This window comes from Apium graveolens, chromosome 3 (genome assembly GCF_009905375.1).
Source record: "Apium graveolens cultivar Ventura chromosome 3, ASM990537v1, whole genome shotgun sequence".
Lineage (NCBI taxonomy): Eukaryota > Viridiplantae > Streptophyta > Magnoliopsida > Apiales > Apiaceae > Apium > Apium graveolens.
Genome location: NC_133649.1, coordinates 252,103,168 through 252,122,176, shown reverse-complemented (window position 1 = coordinate 252,122,176; position 19,009 = coordinate 252,103,168). Strand labels below are relative to the sequence as shown.

The 19,009-nt window shown below is 34.7% G+C and overlaps 1 pseudogene; it reads right to left on the bottom strand.

Annotated features, from left to right (window-relative positions):
• Positions 1 to 1,404: 1,404 nt before the first annotated feature.
• Positions 1,405 to 4,468, bottom strand: LOC141714949 (uncharacterized; annotated as a pseudogene).
• Between the last annotated feature and the right edge of the window lie 14,541 nt (positions 4,469 to 19,009).

Genomic DNA, 19,009 nt, shown 5'->3' with positions numbered 1-19,009 from the left:
TAATTTCTCTACTTGAATCTGAATTGGTCCATACAAACCACCCCGGATTAGAAGGTAAGAAAGTAGCAAAATATTTCCTCAAGGCTACCTATTTCCCTACTTGAATCCAGATTGATCCATACAAACCATACCGGGATTGGGGCCAAGAAAGCAACAAAATTTTTTCAAGGCAACCAATTTCCTCCACTTGAATCTGGATTGGTCCTTACACACCATATCCGATTAGGGGTAAGAAAACATCATAAATTTTCCCCAAGACAACCTATTTCCTCTACTTGAATCCGGACTGGTCCATACAAACCATACCCGGATTAGGGGCAAGAAAGCAGCAAAATTTCTCTCCAAGATAACCAATCACTCTATAGCCTTACTCTACTCCCTTATCCGGAAAATCTGCATAAGGTAGTGGGGGAAAATGATAGGGTATAAACATCCCGGCTAGCGTTCTACTGTGCTCTAGTGGACCCGGGACCCGGGATCCCTTTCTACCCGGGAACAAGCTACCAGAGTGAGACAGACTTGCATTCATGGTCGGGTTCACACCCGACCCAAGAACAAGCTGCCAACATGAGCTAGGCTCGCGTTCATAGTCGGGTTCAGACCCAGCCTAGGAGCAAGATGGCCTCCAAGCCATGATGTGAGCCAAACTCAGGTGAGGTGTCGGGTCCATCTCAACCCAGACACAAGCAAATCCCACAGCCTATCAAGGAGGAGCATGTGAAGTACAAACCTAGACGCATGACAATGACATCTATCAACAAACAACAATTGAGACAAGCATTACACGCGTCAACACACCTTTGATGCATCTTAAGATGGTACTTACCTAGACACGAACGATCCTAATCCAAAAGTACCAACCCGTAAACTCTACCATTAGGGCTATAAATACCCCAAGGGAGAGGGATCTAGGGGTTACGCTTTCTCACACACAAATATACACACAGAACCACCTTACGTTCCTCTCTATCTTCGTCTTCCCAAAGCGAGTTCTTACTCTCATACCGGATGCGCCGCGTTACTCAAACCCCCTTCGGTGTTGTTTTGCAGACATCCAATGGCAGTTATACAGCAACCGCAAAAAGGATCCGGACACAGTATCGGAAGGACCAGTCCGCACACACAAGTTATCAATACACATCGCTGATTCTCATGACAAAAGGTTGATGAACGTTATAAACAGCTAAATTCTCAATAATTTTACCAAACTGCTAATGAACAAGGTCTAATACTACAATAACAATAACATTCACAAATACACTTGCCCCTGGGCAAAAGGGAATGGCATAATACAACTACTAATAGAAAGTCCTTCACTAATGAATGGTTAGACAGTTTAATGATTTCCACCACAGCCCTTATTCATAATATCTCGAGTAATGGCTGAGGAACATGAAATGTGATTCAGGAAGAGCTAGCAAGGGTACCAAGTTCTTGCACAACTGCATCCATTGATGGCCTCTGCTCTGGTGACTCATGGGTGCATAGCAAAGCAAGCTTTGCAAGCTTTGCAGCTTCATGCTCACAGAACCTCCCATGGATATTTGCATCAATAAAATCATGAAATACGCATGATCTGTGGCAGCTCGTGTTGACTGTTGATGCTCCGTTTGCCAGAAAGGATCTGTATACACACTCCAAACGCGAAGATGTCACTCTTCTCTGTGAAGCGGCCAATAGTGGCATATTCAGGGGCTAAGTAACCCATGGCGGCTGGCCTTCACTGCTGAGAAGACGGTGTCATCGGTAAGAAGCTTGTGAAGCCCAGAATCAGAAAGCAAAGGTTTGAATCTCTGATCTAGTAGAACATTTCTGGCTGATATGTTTTGGTGGACTAGAGCAGGTTTGTTTACCTTGGTACCATGCAAGTATTCTAAGCCTGTGCAAGTTAATTAAACATTTTTTAGTTTTGAACTAATAATCCTTAGAAGCTCTATCATTGCAATAAAATATTAAGATCAGAAACGAAATCGGAAAACTAACCTTTCGCAATACCGCTGATAATAGAAACTCTGATAGACCATTCAAGGACCTGGCCATCCTCCGGTTTATCTATATAGCTCAACAACATTTCCATTTGATACATAATCATAAATAAGAAAACACTCACCCCTGCCCTTTGAGCTACAGAATCCTCTCAATCTAACTAAACTTTCATGTCTTAATGAAGTCAATACGTTAAGTCCTTTCAGGAACTCGGATTCCTCTGACTTGCAGCTAGTTTTAGTTATAGTCTTATAGCAACAACCTGATCCATCTCTTAGAATTCCTTTATAAGCAGCTGCAAATTTGCTCTTGCCCAACAAATTTTTCTTGGAAAAGTACTGTGTAGATGACTGAACTTCTTCCAAATTGAACCTAAAACTCTGCAAAATTTCATGGGAGAATCCACCAAAGCGACGACCCTCGGCCAGAGGATCCCAACCATGGAGTATTCAAGGCTGATAAGAGGAGAGCCATTCTTCCCATACACCTCCTTGCGGTTATCTGTACTAAGACGGCTATCAGAACGATCAGAAGCAGTACTTAGTTTTTGTTTCCGGCGATGATACATAGTGAAGGCCATAACCCCAATAGCTACCAGTGCAACAAGCGTTACAATCACACCAATGGCAATTGAAGCTTGAGGAGTTCTCGATGAATTTGAGCAACGTGATTCGCTACAGTTCAATTTAAATTGGCCGTCTCCGGTATTTTTTTTTTGAGAGACCAGGTGTTCCCCCTCCATAGGACTCAGGAAAATCTGGATTCAGACGATCAGAAGCACTGCAAACTCTTAAGGTTGAAAAGCCAGCTCCGCATAATCCAGGATTATTTACATATTGAAATCCTTCAACTAATCTCTTTAAAAGCTTTATTCCGCCAACAAAGAGAAAAAATGTTAGACTAGCTGCAGTGCTTAAAAAAATTGAGTATCGTGTACAATAGTGTGGAAGAACATTATTACCAGGAGGTACTATTCCGGGACAGATTGTTGTTACTAACATCTAGAACTTCAAGAGGAGCATCTGCTATCTTTGCAGGAATTGATCCAAAAAGCCTATTATAACTTAAATCCAGCCTCGCTAACATTCTAAGGTCCCCCAAAACTTGCAGGAATTGCACCACTTAGCTGATTATATTGCAGAGCAAGAACACTGAGTTTCTGAAGAGAACCAAGCTGTGTGGGAATGCTACCATATAACTGGTTATAACAAAGCTTGCAAAACTATGGTACAAAACCACATATAAAAAATTTAATCCAATAAGTCCAACACAAGATATCCATTAAAAACCATGTTGCTGTTAAAGATGAATGAAATAACTGAGAAATTGAGACTTGACTAACACACTGCAATAATAGTGTTCTACATATAAAGATAAATTGAAGACAGCAACATGTAAGTACATGTAAGAGTTTTCAGCATTGTAGCTTAGTGATGCTTCTTCTCTTGTTGATAATAAGAAGTTAAATTTATATGATTGGCTTTTACTAAAATATACTAATATTTAGGAAGGAAAAAAAGTAAACTTTAAGCTTTGACATGAAAATCTAATGGAATGCACATTACAACACTTAGATGAGCAATTAAAGTCAGCAACCTACAGATCGAAACTGCAATGTGGCACAGCAGAAGAGTTGTTCTTCATTACACTAGTACACAGATAAATGAAAATCTAATTTAATTGAACAGGAATCTTAATGCAAGAGCATACTGCTGCTATTAGTGCTATGAAATAGATGTCAAAGTAAAAAGTAAATGATTTATTGGAGCAAGTAGCTAGGGAAAAAACTGTACTTCCTTAAACATGCAAGACTATGAAAACTGACAACACTACACATCCGCTTTATTAAATGTAATGCAGCCCTTCCTCCAAATCTAAAATTAGTTCAAAAAAATCAATTCACATAAATATCATGGTCACTAACCTTGCAAGGCACCCACATTTCCAAGCTCAGGATGCAAGTTCCCAGAAAAATTATTCATATTAAGATACAGATCAGTGAGCTGAGTCAAGGAAAAAATCTCTCTGGGTATCTCTCCATACAAAGAGTTGTAATGTAAATACAGGCCAGTCAAGCTCTTGAGTTGAGCAATAGCAGGTGAGAGCTTGCCAAAAAGACCCTTACCCTGCAAAGAAATGTTAGCTACTTGAGCATTCTCATTACAAGCCACACCTTCCATTGAACCATCACAAGGGTGGCCCAGTCCAGACCATGAAATCAGATATCTGTTTTCTGGGTCAAGTCTCCTCTTCATTTCCATCAGTGCTTTCATCTCATTGTCATTTCCATAAGCAAGTGAAATTAAAACACAAACATAAAAGCTTAAGCGAAATGGTGAAATACCCATGTTTGTTTACTTTCTTTTAAGGAAAAAATGAATCTTTTTGCAAAGCTCTTGTTCTATATATATTGAGTTTTAGTACCACCTCACTACTATTACTAGTAGTATGTATAATAAAATTGAGTAGTTCAAGAACATAGTGTTCTGTTTCTTGTTTCTTATTTACTTGATTCTTGTTTTGACTTGCAGAAACAAGTATAAGCAGGTCTTGGGCACACAATAAGCATTAACTCACATGAGTTTGGTGCATTTTGATTGGTGCTCTAATCATAAATATTGATGGACCCTTGCATTTACAATAACTCCATCAATAAAAATGCACCAAACTCATGGGAGTTAATCCTTATTGTGTGCCCTTGGACACACGTTACAAAGACCGTACATATAAATCATAGTAGGATATTACTAAGAAAGCGTGCAGAAAAACTGGAATAAATCATAAAAGCCTATTTGGACAAAGAGAAGAAGCCGAGAAGTTATTAGACAAAAATTGCTTTAATTTATGGGAGAGAGTGAGAGTCACTGATTTTTAATAGAGGTCTTTTGCTAGGGGTATATGATTCCTCTCTCTCTCTTTTAGCTTAGTAGTATATATTCTGTGATAGTAGTAATATTTTAGCGTGGTCCGGGTTCAAAGATCATGCATGTTAATTCTGCATTTTCTAACAAAATTGTTCTGTTATGCTATCAATGAGATGTACATAAGTAATTCATAGACTTGAGCACACAATTTTAGCTGGGAATGCAGAAATTACCTACAGATGCTCCCGAGACCACATAAAAAAAGTTCATGGTCCCGCATCGGACTAGCAACTGGTCCATGAATGGCATTTTAGGTCAAACAATTTTGCAAACTTGTTTAAATTTCTTCACATGTAAATGTTAGACTCCTGCAGTTGCGCTTTTTTTTTACTGTACAATGGTAAAAAGCAGTAGCAGGTAGCAGGGGTGTACAGGGCAATGCATTCAACCGTTCAACTATTTGCAATCGAATCGTATTTTGCGAATAATTGCGAAACACGGATTGATTATGGATTTAAACTTTAAAAATCGATCATTCGCGGTTTGAATATGGTTTTAAATTCTTGAAAATCACAAAACCGCAACCGCAACTTGCAACTCGCAACATATTTTTATAATAAAATATATTTCCAAAAATGTAATTGATATTAGGGTGCCCTTCCCCAACCATGGTTGGTTGGGGTCTATTTCGTAGCCAACCAATCTTTCCGCAATGAATCATTGCGGAAGGACTCATGACTTCCCCAATGAATCATCACTTTAGCGGTTTCAATTCCCGATTTATCAAATAACTCAAGCAATACTCGGGTAACCGGATTTATATTTTTGGACCTTTACATGAATTGTACTTTATCCGAGGTTACCATATCATGATCATACTCTAATTTAACCAAAGTTACTTCTCATTTATCATTTTTAATTCTATGAGTGACACACATTCGAGCACTACAATTTGTTCTCGGAATTACATCTCTAATCCTTCTTTTTTCCTTTCTTTCATCATCAACATCCAATTTCGTACTAAAACCTAGTCTTCCACCCTTACGACAAATATACAAACGAGAGGAGATACCATTACCCCGTGAATGTCTATGAGTACTCCTAATAATAATCTCAAATCCAACACTTCTACCATAATCTCTATAAAAATTTTCGGCTTCATCCAAAGTGTTAAAAAATATACCAACGCAAGGCACAACTCTATTCATATTTGATTTTGAAAAACTGTAACTTTTTTTTGTCAAAACTCATATCATCATCTCCATCATCATCATCAAAATCATCATCACTTATATTCATTTTCTCTTCTCTACAAAAACATAATCATTCATTTTTTCTTTTCCCTTACAATCTCCCTCTTCTTTTTTATGATATTTCTCTTTTTCCATATACTCAATATCATCATCATCAATATTCTTTTTTTCCATATACTCAATATCATCATCATCCATATCCAATTTTTCTTACATTTATAATTATCAACATCTATCAATTCATTAACATCATCTACAATAAGGAAAGTGGTTCTTTTTTTTTTTAAATTTTATTGAATGTTTAATTCAAGATAAATCACTTTTTTTAATTTTATTAAGTACTTTATTTTTAAAAAATAACTTAATTGTTTTAAAATATAAATGTTATATTTGTTTTAAATTATAAATATATTTAAATCAAAAACACATTTAAAGCACATATTATTCAAATAAATAATTAAAAAACAAAACAAAATGCTTCCGCATTGTATCAATGCGGCTTCCGCAATGCATCATAGCTATGTCTTCCGCATTGTTTCATTGCGGAAGCTTCCGCAATGTATCATAGCGGAAATCTTCCACATTGTTTCATTACAGAAGCCTTTTTCTGTTGGCTCCCATCCACATGGAGCCAACCGTGGGCGTGGAACTTTGCCCTTGATATTATATCTACATTATACTAAAACAAAATACTGCTGACATCATTTAGTTGATGTGTCAAACTCTGCTTGAAGCACTTGCATCATCAAATTTTATGTGTCAAACCCTGGTTAATTTTCCCAATGTCATCTTGCACTAACGATTCTCTCCTCATTTAATTTACCTTCAATTTATCTCTTTTCATTTATTATCTCCATTAATTCTCTTTCTTACACATTTCTCATTTCTCTCTTACTCATTTTACATTCTCTTTCTTTCTCATTTTTATATTATTAAATTAATATTTTTTAATAGTTTCATTTTCTTCACTAATTTTATCTTATTAAAAATTAATTTTAGTTACACAAATCTTAATTATCTTTTTTTGTATTTAATAAAAAGTCGATAATCAATATTTATAGTTTGGGTAATGTCAATTTTTAAATTTTTATTTTTATATTTTATTATATTCTCATTAGTATGTAATAAAAATATTGTATTAATATATATTATTCAAATTAAATTATTTCAAAATAAATTTTTAAAAAACAAATATAATATAACTGGGCATATGGAACTAATCTTCTAAATTAATAAGTATACACATTTATTAATTAAACTTAGGTTAATATTAAGAATTCATTTATAAGATTTACAATCATTATAAGATATATAACCAAAATAAATGGACAATGTAATCAACGTGTAAATTTATTTTTATCTTTTTCTTTTTTCTTTTATCTCACATCTATATTTTTGTATGTTTTTAATATTTTTGCTCCACACAGAATTTGTATTTTATTTTGAATATAAATTTAACACGTAACTTAAATTTGAATTTATTAATCTTCCAAATTATTATTTTTTTTGCAAACTATTAATTATTTTAAAATAAATGGTTGAACTACAAACCGATCCGTAATAATCGCAAATTCGTAACCGCAATTGACGCGGTTAACCACAACCGTATTTGTGGTTGACAATTTTCTGAAACAACTCTTTGAGATTTGGTTCGTCTTTTACCCAAAAATCGATCCGATCCGAACCGCGTACATCCTAGCAAGCAGGGATAAAATTACTCTACAGGAAAGCGTGACAGTTGGAGCCTGGACTGGAGTGCGAATATATTACACTTTCTCGCCCTTTTTTGTATTTCCAAGTGCCAAGTGTCAGAACTTGTTTGTTCACGGCGGGCACCCCCCATGTATTACATTCTACATACTGTATTTCAAAAAATGTTCATAAAGTTTAAAATTTTAGTAACTAAATTGTAAAATACTAGTTAAAAAAAACAAGTTTGTAATCGGTTCAACTATAATGCTGTGCACGGAAAAATATAAAAAAAAATGCGCATAAGAAGCCACAAATTTGCTTTTATGAAGTTTAATTAACCCAGGAATCTGATTCTCTTGTTTTTGTCTTGAGATTCCAAGGCTTATTAAATTATCGGGACCGGATTCGAATTGCATGCTTTTTTATTCCGATTTTTTGTATTACGTTCATAAGTATACAATAAATACAAACGTTTATAATTTTGATTTGTTTTGATTGGTCAACACCTCTTTATAATAATAAACCCTCATACATTCACAACAACTACATCAATCAAAATATTTTAAATTTTATAAATTTTAATACTTAACATGTTAATACTTATTACCCTTATTTTGCTGTACAAAGATTAACAAAAAGTCCCGAAAACAAGTTTTGTTTACCAACTCCTGGTCACCCATCTTCTTATTTTGCTCTAGAAAGGAGAATGATTTTATCCACAATCGACTTTGCGACCCTGCACAGGGAAGTTCGCACCGAATCCACTGTGATCCCACACGTTAAAACAACTAATTTATCAAAAGAGATATTAACGAAAGAAAAGATGTTTTTATCGATTAACAAAACCTTCAAACTCTTATTTCTAACATTTTTCTTTTGAGAAATTTAAGAGTGACATGCAAATATTTTTTTGCATTCATTTTTACATAGTATAAAGAGATCTGTGATTACGTGATTGTTTGTTGAGCTTATTTTTAGACCATCATCCTTGGTCATGATAGCTATGTTTACATATTGTGTGTCTTCATCAGATTCATCTCAATCAGCCCGGTCCTTTTCTTTTGTGATGAAAGTCATTTTCTTCTGCCTTAGTAGCTCAAAGTACTTTTTATTTTTGGAGATCTTGGGCTTTCTACATTCATTAAAGAAGTGTCCAATTATACCACAGTTGTAGCACTTGAACTTGGATTTGTCCATCAAGTTACTACTTGAGTTGAACTCTTGTTTGAATGGCTTGGTGAAAGGCTTCCTTCTGAATTTGAGATTAGCAAACATCTTGGACAGAAATGCCATATGATCATCTAGCTCTTCCAGTACATCTTGTGAAGAAATATCACCATTGTCTTCCATAACTTTTCCTTTTCCCTTGACTGCCTTTGATCTAGTTTCCTCAACTTCCTTGTATTCAGATTCCTGTTTGACTTCCACTTGATTTTCACCTTTGTTTGACGCAACAAGAGCTATAGATTTATCTTTCTTTTACCATTTCTCTATGTCCTCATCTTGTTGCATTTTCCGCTCATATGTTTTCAATATTTCATACAGTCTTTCAAGTGTGTAATCTTATGCTCAAATGAGTTTTCCATTCCCGCTCATATGTTTTCAAGAAACTGTAGTTGTCTTCCATTCCCGAAATTTAAGTAACTACAAATGAGGTTGAGAAGATGGTTGGAATTAACCAAGGACTATGACTATTGTTAGGAATATGTTGTGAACTTGATGATATATTATACAAAATACCTTAGTAGATTTAACTTAGTGAATTTTGTAGCACTCGACGGATGATCAATTATAGTCCCGACGGATGATTCAATATAGTGTCGGCGGATGATGATTTGACATACATCGAGTGAGTAGCTTATGTAATAATAAGTTTTGTAGCATATTTATGCAAACACTTTTGTGTAGATTCTGTAGTAGCATATGAGTCATGTTGACTACTAGTAGATATGCAGAATATGTTAATTAATTGTAAATATAAGATGTCTTGTAATTATGCATAAGTGAAATAGAGTCAAGTGTCAAATAGCTACCCGACGGATGATCAACAAAGCTACCTGACGGATGATCAACAAGCTACCCGACGGATAACAAGAATGTACCGATGGATGATCAATTCAAATATCTATTGACAGTGATAACACAGTCACATGCGTTGGGTGTTTGCAAAAAGGAATGTGGCAGCCTGTTTAGCAGGAAATTGAGAACAAAGAAGCATTACCATTTTCATGCTAGTATGAAGATATTAAAAGATGCTGGAATAGAGTAATGAAGTAGCATGGAGTTAGACTTGATAGGTTTTGTTTTATTATCCTGTCTTATTACCATGTGAACTTGGTGATATATAAACCAAGTGCAGCTAGTAGAACAAATAACTAAGCAAACACATTTAGAAGAGAAATAGAAAAAGTTGTAACTGTTAAGAATTTCTCTGTAGTTTGTTTGTTCACTTGTAAAGAAGCTGTGAGCCAATTTGAAGTTCATAGAGTTCTCAAATCGATATATATATATATATATATATATATATATATATATATATATATAAGGACGCTATAGGACCAACAAATATTAATATAAATAGTATGGAGAGTAATATAGTAGGACTAAGACATGGTATGTATATTATATATAACTAAGTCATGACAAAACATAAGAATTAACACAAAATATTAAAACATGATATGAACAAGAATAGGATTTGAAATTACTTGGAAACGCTTTGATTATATAACTGAAAGCAATCTGCTAGTCTTTGTGTATAATTTGAGAAAACTTGAGAATAAACTTCGGAAATATAAACTGCTATCACTGGTAAAAGATGTGTATATTATCTGCTCCCTAATTTAAAGTGTGTCTATTACTCTCTTCTTCTTCTTATTTATAGAAGGATGATGAGTCTAAATTCTTGAAACATCATCATTCTTTTTCTTGTAGTGGAGTTCTGCTTTCCTGAGTGGACAGCTTGACTTGAGTGGGAGGTCCTCTTTTTCTTGTGGAGGGGTTGCTTTCCTGAGTGGGAGGTTGCTTTCTTTACAGGATTTTGAGTATGATTCCTCTTCCACCGAAAGTTGCTTTGTTTGGAGAATAATGCTGAGTTGGTCTCAGTGGGAATCTTCTTTTGTGTCTTCTTTGTCTTCTTTTGAATAATGCTGAGTTAGTCTCATTGGGAAGTGTCTTCTTTGTCTTCTTTTGTATCTTCTGCTTATTTTACAGGTTTTTGAGAAATGCCGATATAATAAAAACTAGATACAAAATTTAAATGTTGTACAATATCCTCTTTTTTAAGTACTTCTTACCGTTTTACCCCTAATAATTTGGAGTAAAAAAGTATCTATACAAACTGATTACAATAATAAAATAAAGGAAAACTAAACAATATGAAATGATGTAAATTTGCATAAAATTTATGGGGGTATTTTGGACTCTTTTTTTGGTTTTTTTTATTTCAATCAGTGGAAACTACAGGGCAAAATATCTCGTGACAGTCATCTTCGTTGTCATCTCCTAAATGAACCGGACTGCTGTCATCGTTGGAATCATAAATTTAATTTGCAAGTTGAAGTAAGGATTCTTTGTATTGGCTTCTGGTTTTTGCTTGGGCCAATAATGTCTGGGCATTTGATTTTTAGGCAAAGAAAGTGGTAACTTCTTTGTTGGTAATAAAATTTTGACTTGATAACCAGTTTTAATTGATCTCTTTGGAAATCTTTTGGTCTTCTTTGAAATTGCTCTACCATTTGACTTTAAAGGACCGAACAATACAGGACTATATTTAGTTGAAATGAATTTTAAACTCCCAAAAACAGACCCATGGAAGAAAGAAATTTGAACATAACATTAAAAGAGGAAGAAAACGTCTTTCATATTATGTGGGTTTAAAGTGTGTTTTGAACAGTTTTAGACATTCAGATGCATTTGGAGTAAGAATTTCTTCAATTGCTCCGAAGAAATCCCACCATTGAAGGAACCAAACAGGGAGTTCCTGAACTTGGATTTTGGTGTTGAAATAAAACAACCAGGAATGACTATTCTTCTGATTTTGGATAAAGAATGAATTATGCCATGCTTGCTGGTAATCCCAGTAGGAATATGAGGAGCAGTGGTTTAATTGTCTTTTGAAGTTTAAAGGAAAAAAATTTGGACGGTGGAGTTCTTGGCCCCATTGACTTGGGTGGATGACCTTTTGGATTTGACATGTTGTGTATGAAGGTATTGAGTGTTCTCTATCTTGGGCGTTATAAAAATGTTTGAACGTGACCGATTCAGTAGACAAGAGAATGGCTTGATAATAGTCATTATTTTTTGATAGATCCTAGGGTTTGAACATCTATCCTTTAGGGAAAATATTTGAAATTTCTAGGGAGGAATCATCATTGTTAAATCCTCTTTCACCTGATACTATTTTTTGATGTTTTCTTTTGGTATAGTAATCAGAACTGGATTTTGAAAAGTTTGACTAGCTGACTACTACCTCCTGGTTTTGCATTTTTGAGGTATCAATTTCTAATTTTGGCATAGGTCTCTGAGGAACTAAGAGGGTTGGGTTTTGAAAACTAACTGTTTGTGTTTGAAAGGGAGTATTTGTAGGTTGGCTGGAAGAAGTGTTTTGTTAGGTAACTTTAGTTGATTTTTCTAGAAGAGCTTTGGGAGGCTGTTGAGGGATTTTGGATGTTGAGGCCATGGGTTTTGATGGTTTGAAGGGCTAGAAATAAGTTATTGTCTTCTTCATCTGCAATTACCTTATTGATCCAGGATGTGATTGGTTTTCCTAAGAAGTACTCGCTTTGCTTTATTAAGTGACCGAAAGTTGTCCGGGAAAGGCTGGGGTTTTTCCCCCACCTCTGCCTTTTCGAGGCATGAGACTATCTGTTTTATAAAAACTCACGGGTCAGGAAATCAGGGACATAGTTCATATCTCCCTTAATTTGTTCAATATCAAAATAAAAAATGCTTAATAATGCTTGCCATTTGGCGAAAATTTGTTTTGATGCAATATTTTGGACATCTTTTTGTAAAACCTCTTTTGCAGATTTACAATCAACTCTAAGGAGAAATTTTTGATTTAATAAATCACCCTAAAATTTTGTAATACATAAAACAATTGAAAGTATTTCCTTTTTTATAGTAGAATAATTTTTTTGACAATCATTCCAATGTGCAGATGTAAACTGGACTATTTTTTCTTTAGCACTGACTACTTGTTTTAGTATACCGCTGTATCCTAACTCAGAAGCATCTGTTTCAACTACTTTAGAAGCATTTGGATCAGCAAGGTGTAGACAAGGGATTTCTAGAACCTGAGCTTTTACTTGTTAAACAATTTCGGTATGTTAGATGACCAAGGGACGGGGTTAGTTTTAAGGCGGTCATGTAAGGGCTTGGCTACCCTATTGATGTTTGGATAGAAGTCTAGGACATAGTTTAGACTTCCTAAAAATCTTTGGAGTTGGGATTTATCTGTGATTTTATCGGGAAATTTTGTTGCAAAAATTAGGGCTCTTTCAATTGGTGTAACTATTCCTTTTGATATGTAGTGGCCAAGAAATCGTACACGAGTTTGAAATAGTGAAATCTTGGATTTTGATATGACTAAACCATTTTTCGTAGATACATGGCAGAAAGTTTTAAGGTGTTTGAAATGTTGTTCAATAGATTCTGAAAAAACTAGAACATCATTAATATATACTATACAGAATGTAGAATAGTCATTGAATATGTCATTCATAATTCTTTGGAATTCTCTAGGGGCAGTTTTGATTCCAAATGGAAGGACATTCCATTCATACTGTTCGAATGGGATCGTAAAAGCGGTTTTATATCTATCTTTTGGGTAGATTTGAATCTGCAAAAATCCTGATTTTAAATCAAATTTGGAGAATATTACCGAAGATCTTAATTTTTGTAAAAGATCTTTTTTATTAGGTATAGGGTATCGTACCCATCTTAAGGCTTTATTTAGAGGCTTATAATTGATAAGTAGCCTTGGTGTCCCTCTCTCAATTTCAGCATTTTTGTTTACATAGAAAGTTGCACAGGACCACGGGGATCTAGATTTTGAAATGATTCCTTTGGATTCGAGATCGGTGATCTCTTTTCTACAATGTTGTTCTAGGTCGGAGTTCATTTGGATAGGTCTCGCTTTTGTTGGTATTTCCTTCTCATCAAAATCTTTTTCATAAGGTAAATCAACCATATGTTGTTTTTTATGCCAAAATGCATTTGGTAAGTCAGAACATAGTTCCACTTCTATTTGTTTTAGTAGTTTTAAGATTATTTCTTTGATAAAGCGGTCTTGTAACTGCTTCTCAATCTTGTGAGAGGAAAGGTCTTGTTTTAGATGCGATAATTGTATCTGTTTGCCTTGTATTATGACATTTATCTCGTTATTATATATAGAATATGCCTTTATTATATTGAGGTTCCTTGTTTTAGGTTTTTCAAGGAATGGGAAGGTAAGTTTGGTGTCATGGATTTTGAAAGTAATACCTTCGTAGGTGACAGTATAAGGGGTTATTAAATTGAAGAAAGGTGTACCTAATATGATAAGATGTTGTATTCCTTTAACTATGAGAAAAGATGTCTTAATTTGGAAGGTTTTATTATTGATAGAGGCATCAACCTTACTAACTACATTGAGGTTAGATTTATTAGCGGCAGTTAATTTTTCGTTGGTATGTTGATGAAATCTTTTTGGTGTTATTTCTTCTTTAATGAAATTGAAATATGCTCCTGTATCGAATAAGGTAATGGTATCTAAGATAAAGTCATCTGAGAAGACAACTTTGACTTTTATGAGATATTTTCGGTAGGTAACTTGTCCAAATTCATATAAGAAATCTTTATCTTGTTCAGGAGTATTGTTTAAACTGCTTAGTTGTTTTTATTCAGTATTTTGCTCTTACACTTCATGAACTAGAAAGACATTTAATGCTTCAGAATCTATCTTTTGTTGTTCTTTAAGGATTTTTAATTCCTCTTTGATTTCTTTGATTTCTTTGTGTAGGTCTTGTATTGTTGGAACGGATTTTTGGTTGGGTTTTTATTTTTTTAATATTGTGGTCAAGTCATATGTAGTTTTTGTTGATGGGAGAATGGAAGGTTTTTGTTCTGGTTTGGGTTCAATTGGTCGTTCGAGTAATTTTTCTAAGAGCTCTTTCTTATTTGGGGATCAATTATCTTTTCTATGATTTCGAGAGAATGTTCCTCATTTCTGGTTAGGACGTTGATTCGTCTGTCTTCAGAGGAGGAATTGTTAGAGGAAGATGAGCTTATTGCAATCTCATCTATTTGAAGAGGTTCATCATTTCCAGACATTTCAGATGTTTTAGAGTCGGAAGATTCAAGGAGTAAATCCGAGATTTTGTTGGATAGGCTTTCTTCTATGTTTATCTCTTGTATTTTCCTATTAAGTCTTCAGAATCTAGATATATGTCCCTTTTTTTCCGTATTTGTAACAAGTGATATCTTTATTGGTTGGTTTAATAAATCTATTTTTGTTGAAACATTTTTTATTGTAGGTAGGTTTATTGTTATTATTAAAGGAAGGTTTATTATAGAACGGCTCTGTTGATTTTTTATAGAAATGTTTAGACTTTGTGAAAGACCTTTTCTGATAAGGTCTTTGATATGGCTTCCATTCGCCATCACATTTTGTTTTTGAATAGCTTTTGTTGGGATTATAGTCAAACTGTTGACAGAAAGTACCTAATTCCTGCTTTTTCTTTTCATTTCCCATTTGAGATGTCTTTGGAGTTTTAAATCTTGACAAATCTTTAGGCCTTCTCATTATGTCTGGCTTATGAGTTGGCCATATGTCAGGTTTTTGTAAGGTATCGGGCTTCCGTGTTCAGTTATTAAAGAGGTTCTAACTCTTTCACCGAGTAAGGTTGGAAGTCCGGCTAATAAATTTTCCTTCCAATTTACATGGTTCGAGTCTTCTCTAAGCATGACTCTGGTAAGGAAAGTATTTTTATATCTTTGGAAATCACTAAGTTTTTTATATTTGAGATTATGTAAAAGCTCAGCATTCTTATCTCTCAGGTGAGAAGGGTCACCAATGAAGTGGTGTGTTATGACTAGAATGAGTTGTGCTAATGCTCCTTGGATAGGGTTTCCTTGTTCATCTAAAATGGGTTTTCCCTCTTCATCTTCCCTAATGGAATTTAGGATTTCAATATTATTTTCAGGGGTAAGGTGATAGTCCCACCAACCTTTTAATTGGCCAGAGAATCCTGCTATGAGTAATTCAGCTATAGCTTTGTCCGGGGTTCCTATTTGGGTTGTATAAGCATTGGCTGCCATGGTCATTTGTTGCAAATGATTTAGAATGTTATATTTAGACATTCCGTCTATATTCCATTTATAAACAGATGATGAATTGAATTTAGACTGGGTTAAAATTTCAGGTCTATTTTCAACTCCAATATCTGGGGCTGTGAATTTTGGAATCATTTGTCGGAGGTCATGAACTTGGGGTATTTCATTTATGAAAGCATCTTTATCTGAGTCATGATGTATGACATTCAGTTGTTTAGATGAAACACTGTCAGCAGCTATTTGGGTTGTGGAAGAGGAAGCTTCAAGTTTGCTAAGATGGTCTTTGATGGCTTTAACGAATTCTGGTCTATTTGTTTGAATTTGTTGTTGGCTTTGTCTAGAAACTTGGTATGGCTTAAATATGGGTTCTTGGTTATTAATACTTTTGGGGAATTCTATTGTTTTTTGAATCGGGTCTTCTATTCGGTTTAGTTGACTTCCTATGCTATTTAGGTGGGTGTTTGTGTAATTAACAACAAGGATTGTATTCCTAGTATTTTTTAGTATGTCATCATATGGTCTCTTGATAGGGTGTGCCTCGATTTTTTCACTATGAACTGTTTGTGTGACATTTCTAAAAGGTGGGGGGTGTGATTCTTTAGTTCTGCTGCTTGTTTCCCATTGTTTTTATTTTTGGCTCATGCTTCGAGTGATGGGGTTTAAGTAATTTGTGAATGGGAAGAATAAGTTTTGGTCAGAGGAGTAAATTTCCAACCAATCAAAGAATAACATTTAGATTTTGTTTTGGTTGAGAAATTCATAATAAATTTCTTAAATTTGTGTCTTTTGTTCTTTGAAGTTGGTAAAAAAACCAATTTCTTTTTTCAGTATTTTAGGGAGAGTAGAACTCTTCACAGAGAAAAGTTTTATTGATTTGAAATTCTATTTCAATTACATTTAGCTCACTTGGCATTCCCATATTCTCAGTTATAGCAGAGAAGGTTGGGGATGTTGGTGATGAAGGGGAAACCGTGTTTTAGTTTGGTGGTAATTGACTTTGTTTATAGAATGTTATATATATTTGAGATGTCATGTCTAATATGATTCATGTTTAGTTTTTAGATCTTAACAAACAGGATATATCAGGACTTACTAAAATCAGGACTTACTGAAATCAGGACTTACTGGAAGTCAGAACTTAATATCAGAACTTAAGGTCATATCAGAACTTAAGTGCGGAAAGACTTTCATATAAGGAAGGAAGCTAATTTACAGTAGATAAAGACTAAAATAAAAGAAGATATGCATGGTAAGAGTTAGAGGACTAGAAGACTTGTAGAAGAAATCTGATTGATATATTTTAGGAGACATAATTGTATTTCATATCAATTAGATATTATCTTGTAACTGTGTACTATATAAACATAGACTTAGGGTTTATACTATATGCGTTATCATTATCGAGAAGATTATACATTGTAACCTAGCAGCTCTTAGTGATATTTGTTCATCACTGAGAGAAAACAACAGTTCTTATTGTAACAGAGTTTATTCAATATACTTGATCTTTGTTACATATTTGTGTTAAATCGATTTGATTATATTAACACTGTATTCAACCCCCTTCTACAGTGTTGTGTGACCTAACTAATTGGTATCAGAGCTTATCTGTTAACACACATACAGTAAAGATCCATACAATCATGTCTGAAGAAGCACAAACTCCAACCAAGCCCACTAAAACTGAAGAAACTCAAAAGACTGAAACTCACAGTCGATATGAGACTATCAGGGTTCCCATACTGAGACCTTCTGAGTATCCCATATGGAAAGTGAAGATGGCTATGTTTCTGGAAGCTACAGATTCAGAATACCTTGATAGAATTAATGAAGGATCACATAAGCATACCAAGCTCTCTGTTGTAGCTGCTGATCAACCAGAAAAGACCATACCAAAGGAGAAAGGTGAGTACACAGCTGAAGACATCTCATCTATTGCCAAGGATGCAAGGGTAAGGCAGTTGCTGCATAGTGCCATTGACAATGTCATGTCAAACAGGGTAATTAATTGCAAAACTGCAAAGGAGATATGGGATGCTTTGGAGACAAGATGTCAGGCAACTGATGCAATCAAAAAGAACATGAGGACTATACTCACTCAAGAGTATGAGCACTTTGACTCAAAAGCTGATGAGTCTTTAACTGACTTATATGACAGGTTTGTCAGACTCTTGTATGATCTGTCACTGGTGGACAAGGAATATGATCTTGAAGATTCAAATCTAAAATTCCTTTTAGCTCTTCCTGAAAATTGGGATTTGAAGTCTACTACCATAAGAGACAACTATGACCTTAATTAAACTACTCTTGATGGAATTTATGGTATGCTCAAGACTTATGAACTTGAGATGGATCAAAGGAGTAAGAGACATGGAAGAAAGTCAAGGACAGTTGCTCTTAAGGCTGAGGAGGAATCTCCTAAATTGGCTGCCTCAAAAAGGGGCAAAGGAAAGGCTCTCATCATAAAGTCTGATTCAGAGTCATCATATTCTGATGATGATGATTCAGAAACTGAAAGTTTACCTGAAATAGATACTGATGAAGAGATGATGAAATTGTGTGCTCTTATGGTAAAGGGTATCACAAAGATAGCCTATAGGAAATTCAGAAAAGGTAAGAAGTTTTTTAGGAAAAGTGGAAGTTCTGATAAGAAATGGTTCAGAATGTCTGAAGGTAAAGGAAAGTCTGACAGAGGAGACAACTCAAATGTTAAATGCTACAATTGTGGTGAAAGAGGCCACATATCTCCTGACTGCAAGAAAGGAAAAAGTGACAAAGGCAAGGCACTTGTCACGAAGAAGAAAAGCTGGACAGACACTTCAGATTCTGAACATGAGGTGAACTATGCCCTGATGGAAAACGCTGATAGTAGCCCTGAAACTGCTGAATTGAAGGTAC